At 41.5% G+C, this 23,788-nt stretch overlaps 1 long non-coding RNA gene across 6 annotated transcripts in view; it reads right to left on the bottom strand.

The window, feature by feature from the left end:
- Positions 1-23,788, bottom strand: part of LOC105746202 (uncharacterized) — a 324,527-nt gene that overhangs the window by 28,423 nt on the left and 272,316 nt on the right. For 2 of the 6 annotated variants that reach the window (XR_011649470.1, XR_011649469.1), the window contains 3 exons: positions 7,030-7,257; positions 5,784-5,935; positions 143-3,154 (listed from right to left, as the gene is read on the bottom strand). This is a non-coding gene — a long non-coding RNA (uncharacterized lncRNA). Of the gene's footprint in view, positions 1-142; positions 3,155-5,783; positions 5,936-7,029; positions 7,258-23,788 lie in introns of those variants that run through there. The other 4 variants (XR_011649468.1, XR_011649472.1, XR_011649474.1 and 1 more) reach the window with 2 other exon arrangements.

Below are 23,788 nucleotides of genomic sequence, written 5' to 3'. Positions count from 1 at the left end.
CATGGGAGGTCATTTACATTTAAAAAAAGAGCCAAACCCAATTTTCTGCAGTCTATAACATCCTGGGATTCATCAAAATTCTTTTCATGGGTATGTTAGAAAGAAAGCTACACCTGTAAGGAAAAAAGAGCTCACCCAATTATGGAGGAGAAAAGAATTTTATTAATAGTCTTGCAAGAACGGGTACAGGACATGGATAAAATGGCCAGTTTCAAACAAGAAACAATGATATTTATAACCTAAACCTAATACATAGGTCCCTCCCTTGATCCCCACTGATTGGGTACTTCAGGGGTTACAGCCTATCTGAGACATCTAACTAAGTTTTGCGGTCCTGCTCTCAGTTGCTGCTTCTGTGCTGTCTACACTCCCGCAGGCTGGGCGGGTTCAGTGCTGCTTTCCCTCCTTGCGGACTTTTCAAATTTGGCACCGCTTTCACTATTGGTCCCGCCCCTACTACTCACCATTGGCCATTCTCACTTTGGCTTCGCCCTCACTTCTCACCATTGGCCCCCCTCATTTTGGAGCCTCTTTTCAAGTTCCTGGTTCACCAAAGCCACTAGAACCCCTTTCCCTCCCTCCTCAAATGGCAGAGCCGGTTCTGGCTTCCCCTTTGTGAAAATTAAACTTAACCCTTTCCCACAAAACCTCTTTCTTTTAGACTCTTAGTTTTCACAATTTAGTTTCTCATATCTGGTAAGAGCCTCTTACATTCTTAGTCATAGAGATCTTCCTATTTAAGGGGGTACAAGTTGTTTTGCTTATACTGTATGGGCATCTGTTTGGTGAGGGTCATTTCAACGAGTTTTTGAGCTAACCCTCGGGCACATGGGATGATACAACATGCAACTGCTGTGAGTACCCCAGCCACGACAATAAGGGAAGTCAGGACAGACAGGCCACTCCTTTCCATTGTCCAAACCAGCTCTCTTACCATCCTGTAAGTGGGTTGTCAATGCCAGAGTTTTCTGTTAACTCTTCAGATAAGGCTGTTAAGTTTTGCAAGGATTTGGTGATAGTCCCGTGTGGGATTGTATTATTGCAGATTAAGGTACAGCAACTACCTCTAATCATAATACAGACACCTCCTTTTTCTGCTAACATGATATCTAGGGCTATCCTATTTTCCCATGTCATTCAGTTAGTAGCATCCAACTGTTCTGCTATTCCCTTAAGCGTATCCCTAGTGTAATTGATAAATCTTTGTTGATTATAATGTATATGGTTAATCCAACCCACATTTTGTTAACAGTGACCCACCAGAACAAGAATGACTCAAATCCTGCAGCTATCTGATTTCTAGCTTTTAAATTTGTTAGGGACTCCCCAGGGAACTCCTATACTATCTAGATAAATTTGGTCACCAAAGGAACCAAGTAAACTTATTTTCATTCTCTTTCCCTGGTTTTGGGTTTCTTCCTCTTTTTCAAATGCCAGGGTAAATGGGATGGCCAACTGAACCAGAGCACAGATTCCTCCCCACTTCTCAGGTAACATTGGTCAGAGAATACTCTTTCCACAGTACACCAACAGTCTACTTGGGGTATGGCCAAACTGGAGAAATTGCCAGGTACTATCCTCACTCATGTTCCATACTTGTGTACGCAAGGCCATGGTCCTAAGGTTTTGGAGTCCATTTCCCCATCTAGAGAGACAGGCAGAGTGATGTCCTGGGGCTAAGGCAAGAAGCCAGTATGGCTTTGATGTTTCCCTTTTTGACAGGAGAGAACAGAGAGGACAACGTACTATAATTTTCACCAGGAGTAGCACTCTGATAGAGGAGCACCATGCACTTAAACTCCCTTTTATGCTTTTTCATACCTAACAGAAAGGGTACAATATAAGCAGTGGGCCAGCCTGTTGCACAAGCATAACAGTTGCTTTTGTTCAGACTCTAGCTCTATATTTGACCCATTCTACCCAGGCATTTGCATCTCCATATCCTGTCTCTCTTCCTATGGTCTGCTTTAAATCCTCTGCCTTAAGTATCCTGACTGCTTTGGGATCATTCTGCATTGGGAAACTGGCATTTGGAGGGTTTTCCTTTGGTAGCTCTGATGGTTTAGCTGGAGGGGACAATGTTGACATCATATCCACAGGGGAGGAAGGACTCAAATACAGAACCTCCCCAGAGGATCTTTACCGGTAACTTTCACCCTATCCCATAGACTCTGTCAGGGAAAGAATAATGGTTGTTTTTGCTGAATTTGTCTGCCATTCTAATGGTTATTACTACCGGGTTACACTGGAGGTTTTTGCAGTCTGGTGGGGTATTACCTTTATACAGGCAGTCTTGTCCTCTAATGGTTTCAAGTGAGTATGACCTCCTCCATTCCCAGCGGTCCACCCCTTATACTCAGTAGTCCACCACACAAGCCTCCAATTGAGATGGGGGGAGGGGGAAGTTAAGATAACCTCTCAGTGACTCCAAGCATAGATATTTACTTCACCCACTCAGCCGCTGCTGCTGTCCTAAATCTCCACACCTTATCACTTGGCAGGTGTCAAACTGCACAGTCTGAGATTCTAGGCCTTCAATTATATTTACTATCAGTTTAATGGGGCTTGTCATGACTTGAATCTGAAACATCATAGTCAGTATAATTATTCTCATATTCAGAAACTTTAAATCCTTCATCTGCTAGTCTCTTAAGGCACTAGGATATAGATAATAGCCTTTCCTCTAAGTGGAGGGATACCTTCTCACAAAGTTCACTGATGTAGAGTCTGACCAGTCCCTTCCCCTTTCTGATGTACTTTCCCAACTACTGCCTTCTCAGAGTGATCCTTACGGGATCCGAAGTTGGAGTTGTTTCCCAGGACTTGGATGGTGGTTTGGGGTAATTATCGTCCAGATCAGGTACTGGTCCTTTTACTCAAGAGTAGTGGGTCCAGCCTTTTTCTGCTGTCTGGACTGTAGTCTCAGTTGTCAACAAAACTTGATAGGGTCCTCCCCAGGTTAGCTGAAGTTTGGACTCTTTCCACAACTTGATTAGGACCAACTGCTGGGTTGGTGTTGATGGACAGTGAATTCAAGAGGCAGGGTCTGGGCCAACAAACCACAATGCCTGAGGGATGACAAAGTAGAGGACAAAGCTGGTATATAATTCTTAAGAGATCCTTCGATTCTAAGGAAGGGAGGTCTCCAGTTCTCCTAGGAAAAGGCAAGTCAAAAAGCATTTCAAAAGGATTCCCAGTTCTTTCCTAAGGGCAGTTCTAATCCTCAGTAGGGCTATGGGTAAGCACTTTATCCAGGGAAACCGTATTTCTAAGACCAACTTAGAAAGATGCTTCTTTAAAGGTTGATTCATTCTCTCTACTCTTCCTGAAGACAGCAAGTGCCAAGTTGTATGGAAGTTGCATGTGACACAGGCTTTGTATAATATTCTGGAGTACATGGGAGGTAAAGTGGCTACCATTGTCTGGGTCTGTATTTTCCACTAACCCATAAAAGGAATGATTTGTTTGAGGATAATTTTGAAAGTTCCTGATGCTGTAGCTGAGGCCAGAGGATATGCCTCCACCCATCCTGTCAGATGATCTATAATAACCAGAACATACTTTAGCCGACCCATTGGGGGCATTTCAGTGTAATCAACCTGAATGCTCTGGAATGGCCTGAAGCCTGGCTTCTGTCCCCCTTGTTCTTGTTTTCTTAAGACTTTTCTATTGACCTTTTGGCAAATTATACATCATACACTTATTTGTTTAGCTACATAATAAAGGCCCATGCATCCAAAATACTTAGAACCAGATCACACATGGCCTGTACCCCCCAATGACTCTCTTGGTATGACGGCTAATACCTCTCTCATCACTTGGCTATTCAAAATTTGCCTGTCATCTAAGAGGAGCCACCTCCCTTGATCATCTGGGGTTGCTGCTAACTGCTCCAGCTCTTTCACCTCCTTTCAGAGAATGTGGGGTCCCTGAACTCTTCGGGAATGGAGGGTATCAGGATCATACTTCAAAGAGGAACTAAGGGAGGCTTCCCTAGCCTCTTCATCTGTCAAACTATTGTCCTTTGCTTCAAATGTATGACCTTTCTGGTGTCCATTTACATGTACCACTGATATTTCTCTGGTTAAGAGCAGATTGGTCAATGCTTGTTTTATTAATTCCCCATGGACTAGCCCTTTTCCTTTGCTGTTAATCCCCTCGCTTCCCAAATTTTTCCAAAGGTGTAGACGATCCCATAGGTGTACTTGGAGTCAGTGTAAACTGTACCATCCTTTTGCTCTAATAATTTGGGGGCTTGACTTAATGCATACAATTTGCAGGTTTGAGCTGACCAGTCATTGGGCAATCAGCCAGCTTCTTTCACCTCACAAGTTAGTCCATCTACAGTTGGATAGCCATTGTGCCTCCTTCTTTCTAGGACCCTGGAGGACCTGTCCATGAACAATTTTTCCCCCGAGCACATGGGAGGTCCCCTAGGCTGGGCAGGACTCAGGTCTGATACCCAATCAGGTCTAAACAACCATGCTCGGGAGCCTCCATTTGGTCAGGTCCCTTCCAAAGGAAGGGGGCCAGATTTAGGCTATGGTCTGTTGTCATCAATACCAAGTTATTTTTTCCGTTGACATAGCCTCATACTTCAGAATTCAGGAATCAGTCAACCACCTTCCCAATTTCTGAGACAGAACAGTCCTGATGAGGGGTGTTAATGACTAAGGCTCCCCAAAAGTCAGCTTTCTGCTCTCTTCTACCAGAAGAGCAGTAGCTGCCACAGCTTGAATGCATCTGGGCCATCCCCTGGAGATAGGATCCAAAATCTTGGAAAGGATGGCTCCAGGTCTCCTTTGACCTCCCCAGATTTGGGTCGGAAACCCAATGCTGTCCCTCTATCTACTGTAACAAACAGGGAGAAAGGCTTCTTGAAGGAACAGAGGGTCAGAACAGGAGTTTGCACCAATGCCTGTTTGAGCCCCTCTGAAGCCTCTATCTCCCCCTTAGAGATTACACCTTCATTCTTAAAGGGATCCTGAAGGATGATGGCCATTCTTTTGTAAATGCTTCCTGCTGGTTAGGGGCAGTAAGCCTTGTCTCTGACAAGGTGTAAAACCCTCCTGCTATTCTATCATGGTTGGAGGAAGATGGCACCTTGGGTGAAACTGGCTGAAATCCCTGTATGGTTAACAAGATGGAAGAAATAAACTTAATTAGAATTTTGAGGATATAGGATTTCATTGAAAGGATACTGGGCTACAAAAATAGAAAAGGCCAGGTGCCTAAAATCTGCATCTTCTCAAAGTTGATGGGATTTATTTTGCAGGTTTTCATCAGAAATTGGTTTCCAGGTCCTAGGTGAGGAAATGTTACCCATAGACTTTCTCAACAGGGTTAAGCTGAAGTGGATCCCAGCCACCTTGTTTACTGTTTCCTTCCTCGTGGGAAAATGCTTAGCCCTGGTAGGATGGCATGTGGATTTGCCAGTCTTCCCCAGGATAATTAGTGGCACAGGTTTTAGAATAATGGCTAGGAGGAAGAGTTGGATTAAGCATGTTCATTAACTACTTAGAAAGTGAAGTGTACCAGGACCTTTTAACATATTCTATATCCCTCCATATGATCTAGAAAAGATATCACCATAATCATCAAGCATATATCTAGAATAGGAGAGATACAGGTACAGCACTTAATACCAATCAATGCACTAATGAATGCATAAATTTCTTTTTCAGTTGCAATTAATAGATCTAAGGTCCACATTTGCAACACCATACAAATTGTCTCTACATGGGAACAGGTCATAATGCCAATTATGTTTAAGTTCTACTCACAGCACTCTGGTAATCATTGCTCCTTGTCCTTCACACAGCCAACATGCTGCAGCACTGTTGACCCTAGAGAGAAGCTACAAAGTTTGGCTCCAGTACTCCACTGGCTTGGTGTACAGCACTCTTCAGCACCATGGAGCTTTTTACTTCTACACCTTCACCATGAAGACAATTAACAAGTATTTTACTTCAGCAATACAGCTCAATGGAATCAAGATTATCTTCCTTTACCAACACTTTAATATGTATTTTGAGGTGGCCTCTGATAGTTTTTCCTCTGATAGTTTTCCTACTTTTTGTTATTCAAATCAATTCACTTTTTGTTTAATAATGACTTACTGGAATTAGCCATTCAAATATTTTGGTTTAAACATTCTTTCTACAAACTTCTTATAACTACCCATAACCACACAGACAATAGTTGCTTCATCTCAAGACAAATTCTGCCTTCACAAAATGGTACATTCTACAATACATTCTACAACTTGCCATATGCACTCAAGTTTTGTCCTGCATACTTCCGTCCTGATTTTATGAAAACCAGCTATCTTATCTTAGGAAAAAATACATTCTCTTAAACAAACTTACCAAATTTTAGTCAGCACTCCCATGAACATTTTACGCCTTTCTATATCTACTTAAGTCTCATATCCTTCATTCTGTGCATTTCAAAGATTTCCATACTTTATTAATATAAGTTCTTTTTTTTATTTTTAGCAAATTGAATAGAGCTCTTTTAAGAATTTTTATTGTCAATTTAATATTACCACCTGGATGTATTAAAATATACACTGAACAAATAGAAAAACACAAAAAAATTATGAAAACAAGGTTGGCACAGAGCCAATCTTCATCTGCCCTGTATTTTGGCCAGAATACATCAGGTGGTCATTTCTTTTCCCTTGGTCTGATCATTATCAGTTCAATATTCCAATATACTCCCCAATGGACTATCCAGAGGAATGTCCTCGGGGGATCTTACAGATACCCCCAACCCAGTCGACCAACTGCCTCTACTCCTCATTCTGAGTCTTGTCTGGGTTTCTTTCTCTCACATCTTTTCACTTTGTCTGTCTCTGGCCCTTTCCCTCGCAGGAGAAGGGAAATGCGAATTGGGACTCCACACTCACTTCATGCAGTATTTCGCACATCTCATACACACAATCAGCCCAGACTCATCAGAATTTCCCCACCATCAAGGCAGTACTTAATAGTCCCTTTTCTTACATTGGTCTGTGCACAGGGTTACCTGGTCAGCAAGAGGCAGGTTTTCCCTTCCCCTTTTCTCATCCACAAAAGGCAGATCCAAGCATCTGGTCTAGGGTTCTTCCAGCTGTCAAAGGCAGGTCCCCCAATGGAGGAGTCTGAAACCGCTCAATCAGCAGGGTACGCCTTTCCCTCATCTGCCCCGGGGGGTCTCCCTCCGGAGTTTTAGATCACCGAGGACCCTTCAAACTTGTTAGAAAGAAAGCTGCACCTGTAAGAAAACAAAAGCTCATCCAATTGTAGAGGAGAAAAGAATTTTATTAATGATCTTGCAAGAACAGGTGCAAGAACTGGATAAATTGGTCAGTGCCCCAAACAAGAAACAATGATGTTTATAACCTAAACCTAACACGCAAGTCCCTCCCCTTTTCCCCATTCATTGGGTACTTCAGAGGTTACATCCAATCCAAGACGTCTAGGTAAGTTTCGTGGTTCCTGCTCTCAGTTGCTGCTCTTGCACTCTCTACATTCTGGCGGGCTGGGTGGGCTAGGCACCGCTTTCATTCCTGGCATGCTTTTCAAATTTGGCACCGCTTTCACTATTGGCCCCACCCTCACTTCTCACCATTGGTCCCCCCTTCTTTTGGTGACACTTTTCAAATTCCCAGTGCTCCAAAGCCGCTAGAACCCCTTTCCCTCCCTCTTCAATCTGCAGAGCCGGCTCTGGCTTCCCCTTTGTGAAAATTAAACTTAAATCTTTCCCACAGGTAAAGATTACTTTTCATTTATATATGGCATCTGTGTGTGTATGTGTGTGTGTGTGTGTGTGTGTGTTTGAAAAGGGTATGGTTCTCAAAACATAAATCAGGTCTTGCATTCTGATGAGAAAACTCATCAAAAGCTACCTGGGGGGTGGAGGGGAGCAGATGTAGCTCAAGTGGGTGGGTGCCTGCTTCCTATGCTTGAGGTCCCAGCTTTGATCCCCAGTACCTCCTAAAAACAAACAACAAAACAAAACAAAAACCACTCTCTCTGGGGAGCATGTGTAGCTCAATAGTTGAGCACCTGCTTCCCATGTACAAGGTTCTAGGTTCAATCCCCAGTACCTCCTAAAACAAAACCAAAAAAAGCTACCAGGGGAAGGGGACAGGAATAACATGGTGAAAAAATGCACAGAGGCCATCAGACTTCCAGAACAGATTAACTCAGCCCATCTGCCTCTGTGTGCAAGACAGAGAGATGCAAAAACAAAAATACTGGGCAGGTATTTTGCATTTGCTGTGAGTTTAATTCTTAAAGTACTTTGAATAAAAAGCACTTAAGTCTGATGTGGACAGAGACAAAATTGTCCTGGAAACGCTGAATAGACCCATTAGAGAAATCATAAAACAAGAAATCCATGTCATATTTTCTCTAAAATAGTGGAAAACAGCTTGGATATGGAACCCAATTGCCTAAATTTGAATTCTGGTCACTTGCTCACCAGATATGTGACTTGAAACGTGTGCCACCGTTACCTCATGTACAAAACAGAGAATCATAGTGCCATCCTTATTAGGTTTAAATTAGGGGATTAAATTAGTTAATATTTTGGAAGAACCTAGCACACAATGTGTTACGTATGTAGTAAGCATGGTATTAATACTTGTTAAATTCATTGTCTAAGTGAGGATGAAAGCATATCAACCTTTTTATCCTCCAGCTTCAGGGTAGGGGAACAAGAATAAATCTTAAAAAATAAGATTATAAGAGGTCACATAACTCTGTCCTGTTTGCTCTTCTATGCACAGGTTCGATTCCCACAGCAACAATGCTTAAATGTCATCCCCTATGAAAAATGGCAGGCCGTTAAAAGAGAAAGGAATAGTGTATCAGTCCCTAAGCTAAGATGGAGAAAGGAACTGTGTGAAAAACATAACACAGAGCTGTCAGTGATACCTGAAGGCCAGGCGCGATGGAGAGACCACCCAGTGTCAACCTTTACGGGAGAGAACTGCTTAAGCCTAGAAAAACCCAAGCCCCTGGGAATATAAATGGACGAAGTGTAACTGTGGGGGGAACAATTAAAAGCCACTCGGGCAAAGTTTGCACTAAAAAAATCCTCTGGCTAGTGCCCATGGAAATGAATGATTATATGTGCAAAAGGTAATTGAAAGTGTTAAAGGTAAAACTAAGGGAGGGGCCCATGAAGTATCTGTCGGGTTAGTCATCTGGAGAGCTGAAGAAATGTATGTCACTGTGAGATGTGCTCCTTAAAAAAATAATAAAAATGAAAGCGGGAGAGTCTGGATTTGTTGAAAAACACCCTGAAAATAGTTCCCTAGAATTGAATATGGAAATATTCTGTGGACACACATTTAGAAATATATATGCTTTTTTGCCTTTTTAAAGTTCTTTATAAAGTGACATTAAGAAGTAAAAAGTCAACTGGAATAACAGCCTAAGGCTTTAAACTGAACAATAGTCCATACCCTGGAATACACAGAAATGATGTACACTTTTGGGCATAGAGCCTAAACCTCTAAAGATGACTGGTCCAAACAATGGCAAAAAACAGCCCGAGACTGCAGCCGGGCTCTCTGCGTCTGGGCAGTGGACACCATGGGGCACGGGGAGCCACTGTGACGTCCATAGCAGCTCTGGTAGAGGGAGTGAAGAAAGCACAGCCTCTGAGCAGATGGGAGCTGCCCCACGCCTCAGGCTTCTCTCTGCTCCCACGGCCTGTGGCAGCAGTGTGGGGCTGGGGGTGGCGGCCACAAGGGCCTCTTGCCGGTAAAGTGCGGCCCAGTGCCAGCTGTGGAGACACAGGAAGTCTATCTTAGCCCACTACTGGTCTCACTTTTTGTTTCTCTTCTTGTCCGCCACCTTTCCTCTTGGGGCCCTTCAAATCCCAGATGGCTTTGCTTCCTCCCTTCCTTCCAACCCCTTTGTACCTCTCTCTTGGTTTTAGCCTTCCCCCTTGTGCTTTTTTTTCCTTCCCCCTTTGCAGGCATTTTTACACCTGCGTCCTCTTAGGTTCCTTTCCTCTCAGTCCCTGTTTCTTTGCTTAGTTTCATTGCTGACCCCAGGTGCTGCAGAATCACAAAGGCTAGTGAAGGCGAACAGCTCCAGCCCACAGCTTCTGGGGTACTGTGCCTTCTGGGGGGGAATCGAGCCACTAGACTTGATGGGTGACTATGAAAGAAGAGAAGGAGACACTTAGTAGTTGAGCTATGCCTCTTCCATGGCCTCTTTGAATTCAGTGACTCCGTGGAAATGTGAAAAGAATTCTCTGGATTACTCTCTGTCATTCATTGCACACAGGTCCTGCCAGGTGCTGGACTAGGTCCTGGGTGGCCCAAACAAGGCACAGTCCCTACTTCCAAAGAGGTCCTGGTACAATGACCTCAATTAGCGCTAGAGATAATAAGCAAATAATTACATTAGAATGTTATGAGTGTTAAAAGAGGCAGACTCAAGGCACCGTGGGAGCATAGAGGGAAGGATGGTTATAAAGGAAGGATGAGTAGCTGAGGACCCTAAAAAAATGGAGAATTTGAGCTGAATCTGGCAGGATGAAGTGTGCACCAGGCAGAGAAAGGGACATAGGCAGTTCAGACAATAGTGTGCCTTATCAAGACTGCACTTAGTGTTTTGCCAAGTGTTGGGGCCAGGCCGTGACCTTCATACAGGCAGGGTCAACTTACTCCTGAGTCCGGTAGGCACAGTTCCCATCATACTTTATTTTTTAAAATTTTTTATTTATTTCTCCCCACCTCTTGTTCTTTGCACTTGCTGTGTCTGTTCATCTTCCTTGTTTCTTTAGGAGGCACTGGGAACTGAACCCAGGACCTCCGACATGGGAGGGAGGCATCGAATTGCTTGAGCCACCTCTGTTCCCAGCTTTGTTGTGACTCTCCTTATGTTTTTTCTTCTTGTGTCTCTTGTTGTGTCATCTTGTTGTATCAGCTTGCTGCACCTGCCTGTCATGTCAGCTTGCTCTCATGCTCATCTTCTTTAGGAGGCACTGAGAGCCTCTGCTCCCTCTTTGTTGTGTCTCTCATTATGGTCCTCCTCTTCTGTCTCTTGTGTCATCCTGTTGTGTCAGCTTGCTGTGCCTGCCCATCACGCCAGCTTGCTGTCTTCTTTAGGAAGCACTGGGAACTGAACCACAGACCTCCCATGTGGTAGGCAGGAGCTCAATCGCTTGAGCTTCCCCCCATGGTACTGTTAGGGGCCTATATTAGGTCCCTATAACTGCTGTAACAAAGTACCACAAACCACAAACCTAGTGGCTATCTTAGTTTGCCTGAGCTGCTCTTTATTGGCTCATGGCTTCAAGGCTAAAAGAAATCCAAAATGAAGATAACCCTAAGGTTTCCTTTCTCCCCAAAGACTGCAGCATTCTGGTGCTAGCTGCTGGGCAATCCTTGGGGTTCCTCACTTTACCTCTGCCTCCCAATACACGGCAGTGTCTTCTCCTTTCTCCTCCCAGTTCCACAGAATTCCAGCTTCTGTGACTTCCAGGTGCACTCCCTAAACCTCCAGTCATCCAGATCAAGGCCCACCCTGCTTTTCCTAAAAATAACATCCTCAAGGAGAACTGTTTAAAATGGGTTCACACCCAGAGGAATGCAGATGAAAATTAAGAACATGCTGCTTTTTTTTCTCCTGGGGCACATACCTCGATCTACCACAGTGGCTTAAAGCAACACAAAATTATTCATTTATAGTTCTGGAGGTCAGAAGCCCAAAATCATTCCCAGTGAGCTGAAGTCAAGGAGCTCGCAGGGCAATGTTCCTTTCTGGAGGCTGTAGAGAAGACTCTGTCTCCTTGCCTATCCCAGCTTCTAGAAGCCACCTATGCTCCTTGGCTCGGCCCCCAGCCCTTCCAGCTTCAAAGCCGGCCATGGCAGTTGAGTCTTCCTCATGCTGCCGCCCTTTGACACTGTTTCCATCGTCACATCTCCTTCTCACTCTCCTCTCTCTTTCACTTACAATAATCCTTGTGATTACAATGGACTACTGGAATCATCCTGGATAACCTCCCTGTCTCAAGATTCTTAGCTGCATTACAAAAGCCTCTTTTGCGATGTAAGGTAACATATTCACAGCTTCAGGGGATGAAGATGTGGACATTTTGGGAAGCCATTATTCTGCCTGCACATGGCCCTTGAAAACAGTTCAGTTTCTTTTAAAATCAAAAGAAAAAATAATGAATTTTAGGCATCAAAAATGTTTTTACATAGGATATTAATATATTTGTATTTATACCAATGCAGTTAAGACACAATTCTTGGTATCACGGAGGAGGGGTCCCCAAAGTCAAAAGCCCCTAGGTCCCGTGGCACGCACATCCATGTTTCTGCAACGTGGCCAAAACAATACTGACATAAGAGTTCTGCAGCGAGCATATGTACCTCAGAATCACAGCTTCCGGGTTGTGGTCCTAGCACTGACAACTGTCATTAGTGATTCATCTTGGACAAGTTTTATCAAGGAAATAGTGGACAGATGGAAAAACTAACTGCCTTGCACTCTCTAGGACACCATAGTGGCTAAAAGTAAGGGGGTTGCAGCCTGAAAGAACTAGATTCAAATTCTGGCTCAATCACTTTCTATTTACATGACCAACCTTTACAAACACTGCTTACCTATTTCCTCATCGATGAAATAGATGATTTCTCCTATCTCATAGGATCATTGTAAAGAATAAATGGGACAAGTTATATAAAGTTCTGAGCACAACACCTGGTATATAGTAAGCACTCAATAAGTAAGCTGCTGTTATTGTTACTATTTTTACTAGTACTTTTATTGTTACTATTAGAGTGTCTTAGTTTGTGGGGGCTGCTGTAACAAAGCACCATAGACTTTTTTGGCTTAAACAACAGAAATCTACTGTTTCACAGTTCTGGAGGCTAGAGGTTCAAAATCAAGGTGTTGGCAGGGTCCTGCTTCTTCTTAAAGGGAAGATTCCATTCCATGCCTTGTCCCGAGCTTCTGGTAGGCGGCCAGCAATCTGTGATGTTCCTTGCTTGTGGCAGCGTGATTCAATCTCTGCCTCTGTCACATGGCTGTCTCTCCATGTCCAAATGTCCTCTCCTTATAAGGACATGGGTCTTTTGGATTTAGGTCCACCCTAATCCAGTTTGACCTCATCTTAATTAATAACATCTTCAAAGATCCTATTTACAAGTAGTGTCACATTCATAGGACCGAGGGTTTGGACTTGAACGTGTCTTTTTTTTTTGGAGGGGACACAATTGAATCCATATGGTTACTACTAAAATTATGATAACTATTCTTTGTAATCCAAATAATTTAAAAGCGACATAATCAACTTGAAGCAATTTTTAATTTGAAAAACCAAACATCAATGGGTATGAGAACTTAGAGGTTCCACATTTAAAAGCTGGATAATTTGTCTCTCGCAATATTCTAGACCAGACAACGTGAACTGTGCTAGTGGGCTTCATTTTGGTCACCCTCACTCTTTGGTGAGCACGGCCAGTATAAGAGGATTCTGTCAAGCTGCTTGGCATTCTAGTGTGGAAAAGAAGAAAGAAATGGAGCCATCTATCTTTCAAGATGTTAGTTCTAGAGTCTACAGATATGTTGTCTGATATGGTAGTCACTAGCCATATATAGTTACTTAAATTTAAATTAAATAAAATTAATCAAATTAAACATTCAGGTCCTCAGTCACATGAGCTGCTTTTCAAGTACTCAAGAGCCACATGTGGTTAGTGACTACCATATCGAAAACTGCAGGTATAGAATATTTCCATTATCACAGAAGTTCAATCGAAAATGCTGATCTAGACTAGAGTATTAGTTGTCTTAAATAGCTTATGCAAATAAATTCGATTATTATTTAATATGATCTGATTTATCACAGGTCCACCCTACAACCATGTAATTTGTTGGATCACTGGTCTATGAGATGCCAAGAAGCTTCATCTCTTCTTTCATTTCAATTAGGTGTTTTAATTCTTTATTACGGATATTCTATGGGCATTCCTGGGTATCCGTGTTACCATGTTTGCCTGAATTCTGCGATTATACTTACATAATACATACTTTCCCTCAGGTGATGTAAGGAACAAAAACAGAATAAAATCAGTAAGCAAATGTGGCAAGTTAAATATTTAACAGAAATGTTGAGTTTGTTGAAATTTTCATTAGTCTTAGTTTTCAAACTTATTTTATTGCAACTCACAGGAAGAAATATATTTTATACTGTAACCCAGTGCCCAGGCATGCACGTGCACACACACACACAATTGAAACAAAAGCTTCACAAAATAATACTAATCTTTACAATATGTGATGCATTTTGATAGTTATTATTTCCTTTCTTCTCCCTCCTCCCCTCCCCCCTCTCCTCTTCTCCTTCTCCTCCTTCTAGTGCTGGTTTACAGCCGACTGCATTGATTTCGTGACTCACAAAGGGGTCATTGCTGGTAGTCTGAAAAACACCAATCTAGATCAGGGGTTGCAGACTCAAATGCTTAAAGTGGTTGGCAAGTAACCTACGTGAGAGTGGAAGTCTGTGGGAGGGCTCTGGGAAAACGGGAGTACATGGCCCTTTGAAAGAGCACAGCAGCTACTCAGCTCCAAGTCATCCTTTCCATGTTGGAATGTAGGTCTCTGTTGTTAGAGCTTTTGATTGTTCCAGAAAAGACAAATACACAGACACGTTTTGGGGGGAAACTCTCCAATTAAAAAGCGTGGCAAATAATTTTTCAAAATTTTAAACATTTGCCAGACAGACAAAACAAGTTTTTCGTGTGGACTGGTCTGATCAAGGACTGATGTTCTAGTTCCACTGGTAGACTGAAAGCAGGTTCTTTTTTCTCTAAATGACAATCCAGCTCCCATGGAAACAATGTAGCAAAATCCTTCCATCCTTTCATGACTCAGTAAGGAAGACAGTTGAAAGCCCTAATTTCTTCAGGAAGGAGGACATGTTGAGTGTACACTGACTGCCAAAAAGGGCAGAGAAATTCAGTTATTCCAACAGCATTAGGGTCCTCACGAAACTCGATTTATTCTTGACCATTGGGTCCTCTTTTTTTGAAGACCAGCTCAGTTTCATTTCCTAGACTGGCCAGGCACCTCGGGGCTGGGCTGCCCAGGTGCAGACAGTCTATTACATACATATATGTGTATATATATATGTATATACATATATATAATTTATACCTAAAGCTGAAACACACATATTTCAAACATAAATCTGATCAACTGTATAATTAAAGGATTACATCAGCCAGCTTTACACCCAAGGTCTCGGAGGTTTATCTATTAAGTTAAACAATAAAAAATTGTCAATATTGACATTTTAAAAACTTTATTTTGGAATCATTTTAGATTTATAGAAAACTTGCAAAGATAGTACAGAGCATTCCTGTACATTTTCCACCCAGTTCCCCTAATTGCCATTTTGCATATCCATGGTACATTTAGCAAAAACAAGAAACTAACATGGTACATTACTGTTAGCTAAACCACTTCATGTGGATTTCACCAGGTTTTTCTCACTAATGTCCTTTTTCTATCCCAAGATCTGATCCAGGATACCACGTTGCATTTAGGTGTCCAGTGTTTTTGACCTACATAAAAAGGCAATTTCATATGTTACCATCTAACACTGTAAGGATCAGATTGGTAACCAAAGGCAGAAAGTCTTACCACAGCATAACCCTTAGGTCCTAGGGAGGAAATTGCCTAAGGGATCCCTCATCAACATTTTCCTATTGCTGGTTTGCAACACTGAGATCATCTAGAATCTAGACATAGTCAATTTATCTAGATTACAGTGCCTGGCATGTAATAGGTTCCCAATACACACATGCTAAATATTTACCACTTGTCAACAGACATTAAGAACATGAGAAATTCACACAGGGTCAGAAGAGCTGCTTCCAGCCCAGAAATTGCTATCTATTTAATTTCATTGTCCATGTAGAACTAATGCCATCTTGAAAAATCAGTATTGAGCTTATCTGAAGTTTAGGGGGAAATGAGGAAGAATCTCCCTGCATCTAAATCTCACTCATCCCCTACCTCCCCTTTCCTAAGGGTTCTGCTACTGCTATACAGCGTTGCCTTAGTCTATGATAATGCGATCTCCTCCATTAGATCCTTTCTCCAAGATTCCATCAGCCAGCTCAGTACAATTCTGAGAAGCTTCTAGAAGGTACTCTGTACTCGTTTGACAGACTGGAGGAAAATAAATACTCTTCCCAACAACTTGCAAAGCAGGCGAGCAGGCACTAGTGGTGGTGTTGCTGCCGGGCCAGGGGGCAGTGAGTTAGACCCTTTCATCCCTGAAGTACTGTGCTGCTAAAAATGTGGGTGGGTCCAATGCGCCTTTTCCAGTGTGAGTGTGTCTCTGTGTGTGCATCCGCGCGCGCCAGAGATCCTTATTATTTTCTTAAGCTTATCTACAAGGCTGCAATCTTTGTTTGGAGACTTTCAAAAATGAAAACAATCAGAGTGCAGACTTTGCCTGACAGGCAGGGGACTGAAAGAAAAATTAAATAATGAACGGGGGCCAAGGGCACCAGGGGCAGGGATTTGAAGTGGAAACCTTCAGAGCAAGTACTTTGATAAGGAAAGGCTGCCGCGGGAAGGCAATGAATGGGGAAAAGGCCTGGACAAAAACGGGCGGCGGGTAAGCTGCTGGGGGACGGGGGGAAAGGGGGAGCTGAAGGGCCGATGGGGGATGCGCTGCGTGCTTGCCAGGTCCCATATTAGCCCAGAAACTATCAGGCACCTGAAACAACAAGGTCAAGAATGTGACCCAAACGATAGACGAAGTATTTGTTTAGGAAACCACATGCTGGGAGAAAGACCCAAAGAGTTAAATTGGGGCACTTACCTTTTCTGATTGCCGAATTAAACAAAAAAATAAATTTGGACCAAACCTCTGGAGTTTCGGAAGTTGTGTGTTTGCGCGCTTTCTTTTTTTTTTTTTTTTTTTCTTTTTTCTTTTTTAATGTACCGAAGAAGACCGATAGGAGACCGAGGGCGGGGAGAGGGCGGGCATCTGCCTGATTTCTTGGCAGGGATCGAGCTGGGGGCGGGGACCCAGCAGCGGGCGGGGCCGGGAACGCGGAGGCCGAGGGGCGCCCAGCCCCGCCCGCCGAGGCGTCCCGACTCCGCGACCAGGAGCCCCTCCCCCGCCAGCCTTCCTGTTCCCTGGGATTGTGTGGCTCGACCCTTTGATCAAACTAAGGGCATTATGTCTCAAGACAGCTGCTTTAAATATCAAGGTTTCAGGACTCACTCCAGTCCCCTTAACATCCTCCATCAAAGGGATTATGCCTGGCTCCCTTAGGATTTCTGCTTTGTCCCCTGAGATCACCAAGTTTCTAACGGGGCTTTCTGACGCTGTCCACCTCTTAGAAGGCGTTGTTAGGAGATGTGTATGGGGACTGCATCCTGAACAGAACTCCTTCATCTTAGCAGGTCTGGTGGTTGTGGTTTAAATGCTCTCTTACAAATTCCCATAACGGAAAGAGAAGTCATGGCCAAAGTGCATCTCTTACAAAGACAACCGAAGTAAAGCACTGGGAGCCAGGACTCTGGATTCTCGACCTGGTTCTGCAGTTTACTTACTGAATCATTTTGTATTAGTCACTCAGCTCCCCCGGACCTGAGTTTTCTTTTTTTAGAAAATTAGGAGTTCAACTTGGCAAACTCTAACTCCAGCTTTTAAAATCCTATGATTTCTTCACTGTTAAAAAAAAAAACACAACATTTCTGCTTGACCCTGCAATGATGTAAGTACTATTAATTTATCAGCTTCAAGAAATAGGTAAATGAAGAAGGGAAAATGAAGAACCCCTCGAAAGTTGTTTTGAATAGTAACACCTTTCTCCACAGCTCATCGCTTTAAAAATTTGTTGGTGTCTTAGCAAGGCCAAGTTGTAATATCTCCAGGTAACACTTCTCTGAATTTACTTAGAAAAAATATCATGCCAACTCTATTCTAGAAGGATCCATTTCACTTGCCTCTTGCCCCATGGAGCACTTATCTTCCTAATAAAAGAGAATTCCCTTTCACATAGCAGTAGCCAGAAAAGTAAGCCAGGGGTAAGACAGGAGAAATAGAGTAACTTGGAGGCTATTGTATAAGATTTGGCATAAAATTTAATTTATTTAACAGAGCAAGAAATTTGGGTCTATATCTCTGAGAGCAGCTTTGCTAGTTAAGGACTGATTTAACCGCATTTGGGAAAGTGATGAGAATGTCTTAGAATTGTTGTTCTTTTAATCATTAGTATTGGTGACCCATTTCCCTGCCTTCTATTAACTGAAATCAAACGGGATCACTCTGTATTAGGTTTGTGTATCAGTGCTTAAATAGGGCAGGAGTTCACACTCAGTATTTTTTTGGGGGGATTAATTTGGGAAAGTTCCTGGATGGCAGAATTTGGGGGTTTATCTCATTCTTGATTTTGTTTTTGGGTTAAAATAATAAAAATTACTGTGAGAGCTTGCCAATCTTTCAGTGCTTCTATTACCATGATATTTAGGATGAACTAGAGAGATTCTTTTGGGTTTCCATTGAGAACCTCTATTTCTGACTCTTTCCCTACACCAGGTCCTTATTCTGATCTTCCGATCTTACCAAGTATCAATACTTCATCTTTCCCCATGAGTCGAAGCTCTCTCTTGAGCTATCTTTTTGTACCAAACATGTCCATTTGCATGTTCCTCAGATATATACCTAGTGGCAAGATGACCAGGTCATATGGTAATTCTATACTGAGCTTCCTGAGGAACGGCCAAACTCTTCCACAGCAGCTGTACCATTTTCCATTCTCACCAGTCATGAATGAAGGCTCCTATTTCTCCACATCCTCCCAACACTTGTAATTTCCCATTTTTTTGTTTTTTTAAAATTGTAGTCATTCTAGTGGGTGTGAAATGATATCTCATTGTGGTTTTGATTTACATTTCCCTAGTAGCTAATATTGCTGAGCATCTTTTCATTTTCTTTTTAGCCATTTGTGTATCCTCTTTGGAGAAATTTCTTTTCAGTTCTTTTGCCCATTTTTTAAATTGAGTTGTTTGTATTTTTATTGTTGGCTTTCTTTACATATCCTGGATAATAAACCCTCTTTGGATATGTGGTTTCCAAATATTCTTCCACTGAGTAGGTTGTCTCTTCACTTTTGTGACAAAGACTTCTGGTGCACAAAAGTTTTTCATTTTGAGGATGTCTCATTTATCTATATTTTCTTTCATTGCTTTTGTTCTGGTGTAAAGTTCAAGAAACCATTACTCAACACCAGATCCCAAAGATGCTTCCCTGTATTTTCTTGCAGTAGTTTTATAGTTCTGGTTCTTATATTTAGGTCTTTGAACCATTTTGAGTTAATTTTTGTATATGGTATGAAATAGGATCCTCTTTCATTTTTTTGCATATGGATATCCTATTATCCCACAACCATTTGTTGAAGAGACTATTCTTTCCAATTGAGTGCATTTGGCAGCTTTGTCAAATGTCAGTTGGCCATAGATGTGAGGGTCTATTTCTGAACTCTCAATTCGATTCCATTGGTCAATATGTGCCAAAATCACGCCATTTTGAACACCATAGCTTTGTAAAATGCTTCAAAGTCAGCAAGTGTGAGTCCTCCAACTTGATTCTTTTTCAAAATGTTTTTGGCTATTTGGAGCCCTTTAACCTTCCAAATAAATTTGATAATTGACTTTTCCAGTTCAGTAAAAACTGCTGGAACTTTGATTGGGATTGTGTTGAATCTGTAAATCATTTTGGGTAGAATTTATATCTGAGCAATATTTTGTCTTCCAGCCCTTGAATATGGGATGTCCTTTCATTTATTTAGGTTCTTTTTGATTTCTTTTAGCAATGTTTTGTAATTTTCTACATACGAGTTCTTTATATCCTTGGTTAAATTTATTCCTAGATATTTGGTTCTTTTAGTTGCTATTGTAAATGGAATTTTTTTTTCTTGATTTCCTCCTCAGATTCCTCACTACTAGTGTATAGAAACACCACTAATTTTTGCATGTAGATCTAATACCCCGGCACTTTGATAAAATCATTTATTAGTTCTAGTAGCTTTGTTGTAGATTGTTCTGGACTTCGTATATAGAATCACGTCATCTACAAATAGTGAGAATTTTACTTATTCCTTTCGAATTTGGATGACTTTTATTTCTTTTTATTGCCCAATGTCTCTTCCTAGAACTTCTAGTACAATATTGAATAACAGTGGTGACAATGGGCATCCTTATCTTGTTCCAGATTTTAGAGAGAAAGCTTTCCATTTTTTACCACTGAGTATGATGTTAGCTATGGGTTTTCATATGTCTCTTATCATGTTGAGGAAGTTTTATTTTATTCTTCTTCTTAAATATATTTTTATTTTTAAAATTTATTTCTCTCCCGTCCCCCCCCCCCCCCAGTTGTCTGCTCTCTGTGTTCATTCTCTGTATGTTCTTCTGTGTCCACTTGTATTCTTGTCAGCGGCACTGGGAATCTGTGTCTCTTTTGGTTGCGTCATCTTGCTGCATCAGCTCTCTGTGTGTACGGTGCCACTCCTGGGCAGGCTGCACTTTTTTCATGCTGGGTGGCTCTCCTTACTGGGCACTCTCCTTGCACATGGGACTCTGCTACGTGGGGGACACCCCTGTGTGGCATGGCACTCCTTGCAGGCACCAGCACTGCGTGTGGGCTGGCTCATCACACGGGTCAAGAGGTCCTGGGTTTGAACGCTGGACCTCCCATGTGGTAGGTGGATGCTCTATCTGTTGAGCCAAATCCACTTCCCTATTCATATTTTTCTAAGCGTTTATATCAAGAAAGGATGCTAGATTTTATCAAATGCCTTTTCTGCATAAATGGAGACAGTCAAATATTTTTTCCCTTCATTTTCTTAATGTGGTGGATTACATTAATTTATTTTCTTATGTTGAACCACCCTTCCATATCTGCAATTAAAGTTAGTTGATCATGGTGTATAATTCTTTTAATGTGCTGTGTGTGGAACTCAACTTGAAATTGTTTTGTTGAGGCATTTTGCATCTATAGTCATAAGAGAAATTGGTCTGTAATTTTCTTTTCTTGTAATATCTTTATCTGACTTTGTTATTAGTGTGATGCTGACCTCACAGAATGAGTTCAGTAGTGCTTTCTCCTCTTCAATTTTTTAAAAAAATTTGAGCAGGATTGGTATTAATCTTCTTGGAATGATGGGTTGAATTTACCTGTGAAGACATCTATCTGGCCTTGGGCTTTTCTTTGTTGGAAGATTTTTGATGACTGAATCAATCCCTTTGATTGCAGTTGGTCTGTTGAAATCTTTTAGTTCTTCTGGAGTTAGTGTAGATAGTTTTTGTATTTCTAGGAATTTATCCATTCGTCTAGGTTGTCTCATTTATTGGCATACAGTTTTTCATAGTATCTTCTTATGATTCTTTTTTTTCCTGAATACTTGACCTTTTATTTATTTTTTGCCACTTTTAAAAATATTTTTTTTATTTATTTAATATAATTGTATTACAGAAGTGAACTTACAAAACAATCATGCACATGTTTGGAATTCCTATATAATACCCTTCACCAACACATCACACCATTGTAGAACGTTTGTTGCAGATGATGAGATAATATCATCAGACTACTACCACTAGCTATGGTTCATAGCACATATTTGGCATATTTTTTCCATACCCTCTATTATTAACAGAGTACTTCTTTGGCATTGATGCAAGAATATTACAGTATTGCTGTTAACTATATTCCATAGGTTACTTTTTTTTTTAAAGATTTATTTCCCGTCCCCCCCCCCCCATATGCTTTCTGTGTCCATTTGCTGTGTGTTCTTCTGTATCCATTTGCATTATCCTGCAGCCTGGGAAACCATGTCTTTTTTTTTGTTGTGTCATCTTGCTGTGTCAGCTCTCTGTGTCTGCAGTGCCACTCCTTGGTGGGCTGTGTTTTTTCACATGGGGTGGCTCTCCTTTGCAGGGCGCACTCCTTGTGCATGGGGTACCTTACGCAGGAACACCCCTGCTTGGCACGGCGCTCATTGCGTGGGGCAGCAGCACTGTGCATGGGCCAGCTTACCACACGGGTCAGGAGGCCCTGGGGATTGAACCCTGGACCCTCCATATCGTAGATAGGCACTCTATCAGTTGAGCCACATCCGCTTCCCCATAGGTTACACTAATTGTATTTTCCCCATGCTTCTCCACATGCCCACCAGCCTGCAATAGTGATATACATCTGTTCTAGTTCACAGAAGGACATTCTTGCATTTGTACTATTAACCACAATTCTTATCCACCTCTGGGTTCACTGTGTTAGTCAGTCCCTAGATTATTGTCTAGCTTGCTTTCAATTGACATTTACATCCCTAGACTATCCTTTACAGTCATAATCCCATTTATAAATCAACTGTTAGTTCTACTCACAATAATGTGTTACCATCAACTCTATCCATTTCCACACTTTTACAGTCAAGTTAATTAAAATTCCTACATACATTAAGTATCAATACTCTTTCTCAGCTCTCCTCTTATCTCCTAATAACCTATATTCTAGATTTTTTAACTGCATGTGTTTATTCTTCATATTTAATTCATATTGGTGAGACCATACAATATTTGTCCTTTTCTGTCTGGTTTATTTCACTTAGCATTATGTCTTCAAGATGCATCCATGTTATCATATGTCTCCCAATTTCATTTCTTCTTACTGCAGCATAATATTTCATCATATATATATACCACATTTTGTATATCCATTCATTGGCTGATGGACACTTGGGGTGTTTCTATCTTTTGGCAATTGTGAATAACACTACCGTGAACATCAGTGTGCAAATGTCTGTTCATGTCTCAGTTTTAATTTCATCTGGATATATTCCTAGTAGAGGAATTGCTGGATCATATGGTAATTCTAGATTTAGCTTCTTGAAGAACCACCAAACTGTCTTCCATGGAGGCTATGCAATTTTACAATCCTACCAATAGTGAAGAAGTGTTCCTATTTCTCCACATCCTCTCCAGCAGTTATTGTTGTCTGTTTTTTAAAATGATGGCCATTCTTTGTGATATAAGATAATATCTCATTGTCATTTTTATTTGCATTTCCCTAATAGCTAGTGATATTGAACATTTTTTTTCATGTGCTTTTTGGCCATTTGTATTTCCTCTTTAGAGAAATATCTATTTAAGTCTTTTGCCCATTATTTTAATCAGGTAGTTTGTCTTTTTATTGATGAGTTGTATGATCTCTTTATATAGCATGGAAATAAAATCCTTATTGGATATGTGGTTTCCAAATATTTTCTCCCATTGAGTAGACTGACTTTTCACCTTCTTGATGAAGTCCTTTGAATCACAAAAGTGTTTAAGTTTGAGGAGATCCCATTTATCCATGTTTTCTTTCATTTCTCATACTTTTGTTGTAGGGTTTAAGAATCCATCACCTACCACCAGGTCTTGAAGACATTTCTTACATTTTCTTTTATGATTCTAGCTCTTATATTTAGGTCTTTGATCCATTTTGAGTTAGTTTTAATATAAGGTGTGAGATAGGTGTCCTGTTTCTTTCTTTTGGTTATGGCTATGCGGTTCTTGCAATGCCATTTCTTGAACAGGCTGTTCTGCCCCAGCTGGGTGGGTTTGGCCAGCTTATTAACAATCACTTGACCATAGATGTGATGGTCAGTTTCTGAGCCATCAGTTTGGTTCCATTGGTCTATATGTTTGTATTTATGCCAGTATGATGTTGTTTTTGCCACTGTAGCTAGGTAGTATAATTTAAAGTC

The sequence above is a fragment of the Dasypus novemcinctus genome, chromosome 1, assembly GCF_030445035.2.
Source record: "Dasypus novemcinctus isolate mDasNov1 chromosome 1, mDasNov1.1.hap2, whole genome shotgun sequence".
NCBI classification, from domain to species: domain Eukaryota; kingdom Metazoa; phylum Chordata; class Mammalia; order Cingulata; family Dasypodidae; genus Dasypus; species Dasypus novemcinctus.
The sequence above is the reverse complement of the archived record's forward strand: the minus strand, read 5'-3'. Positions and strand labels throughout refer to the sequence as shown.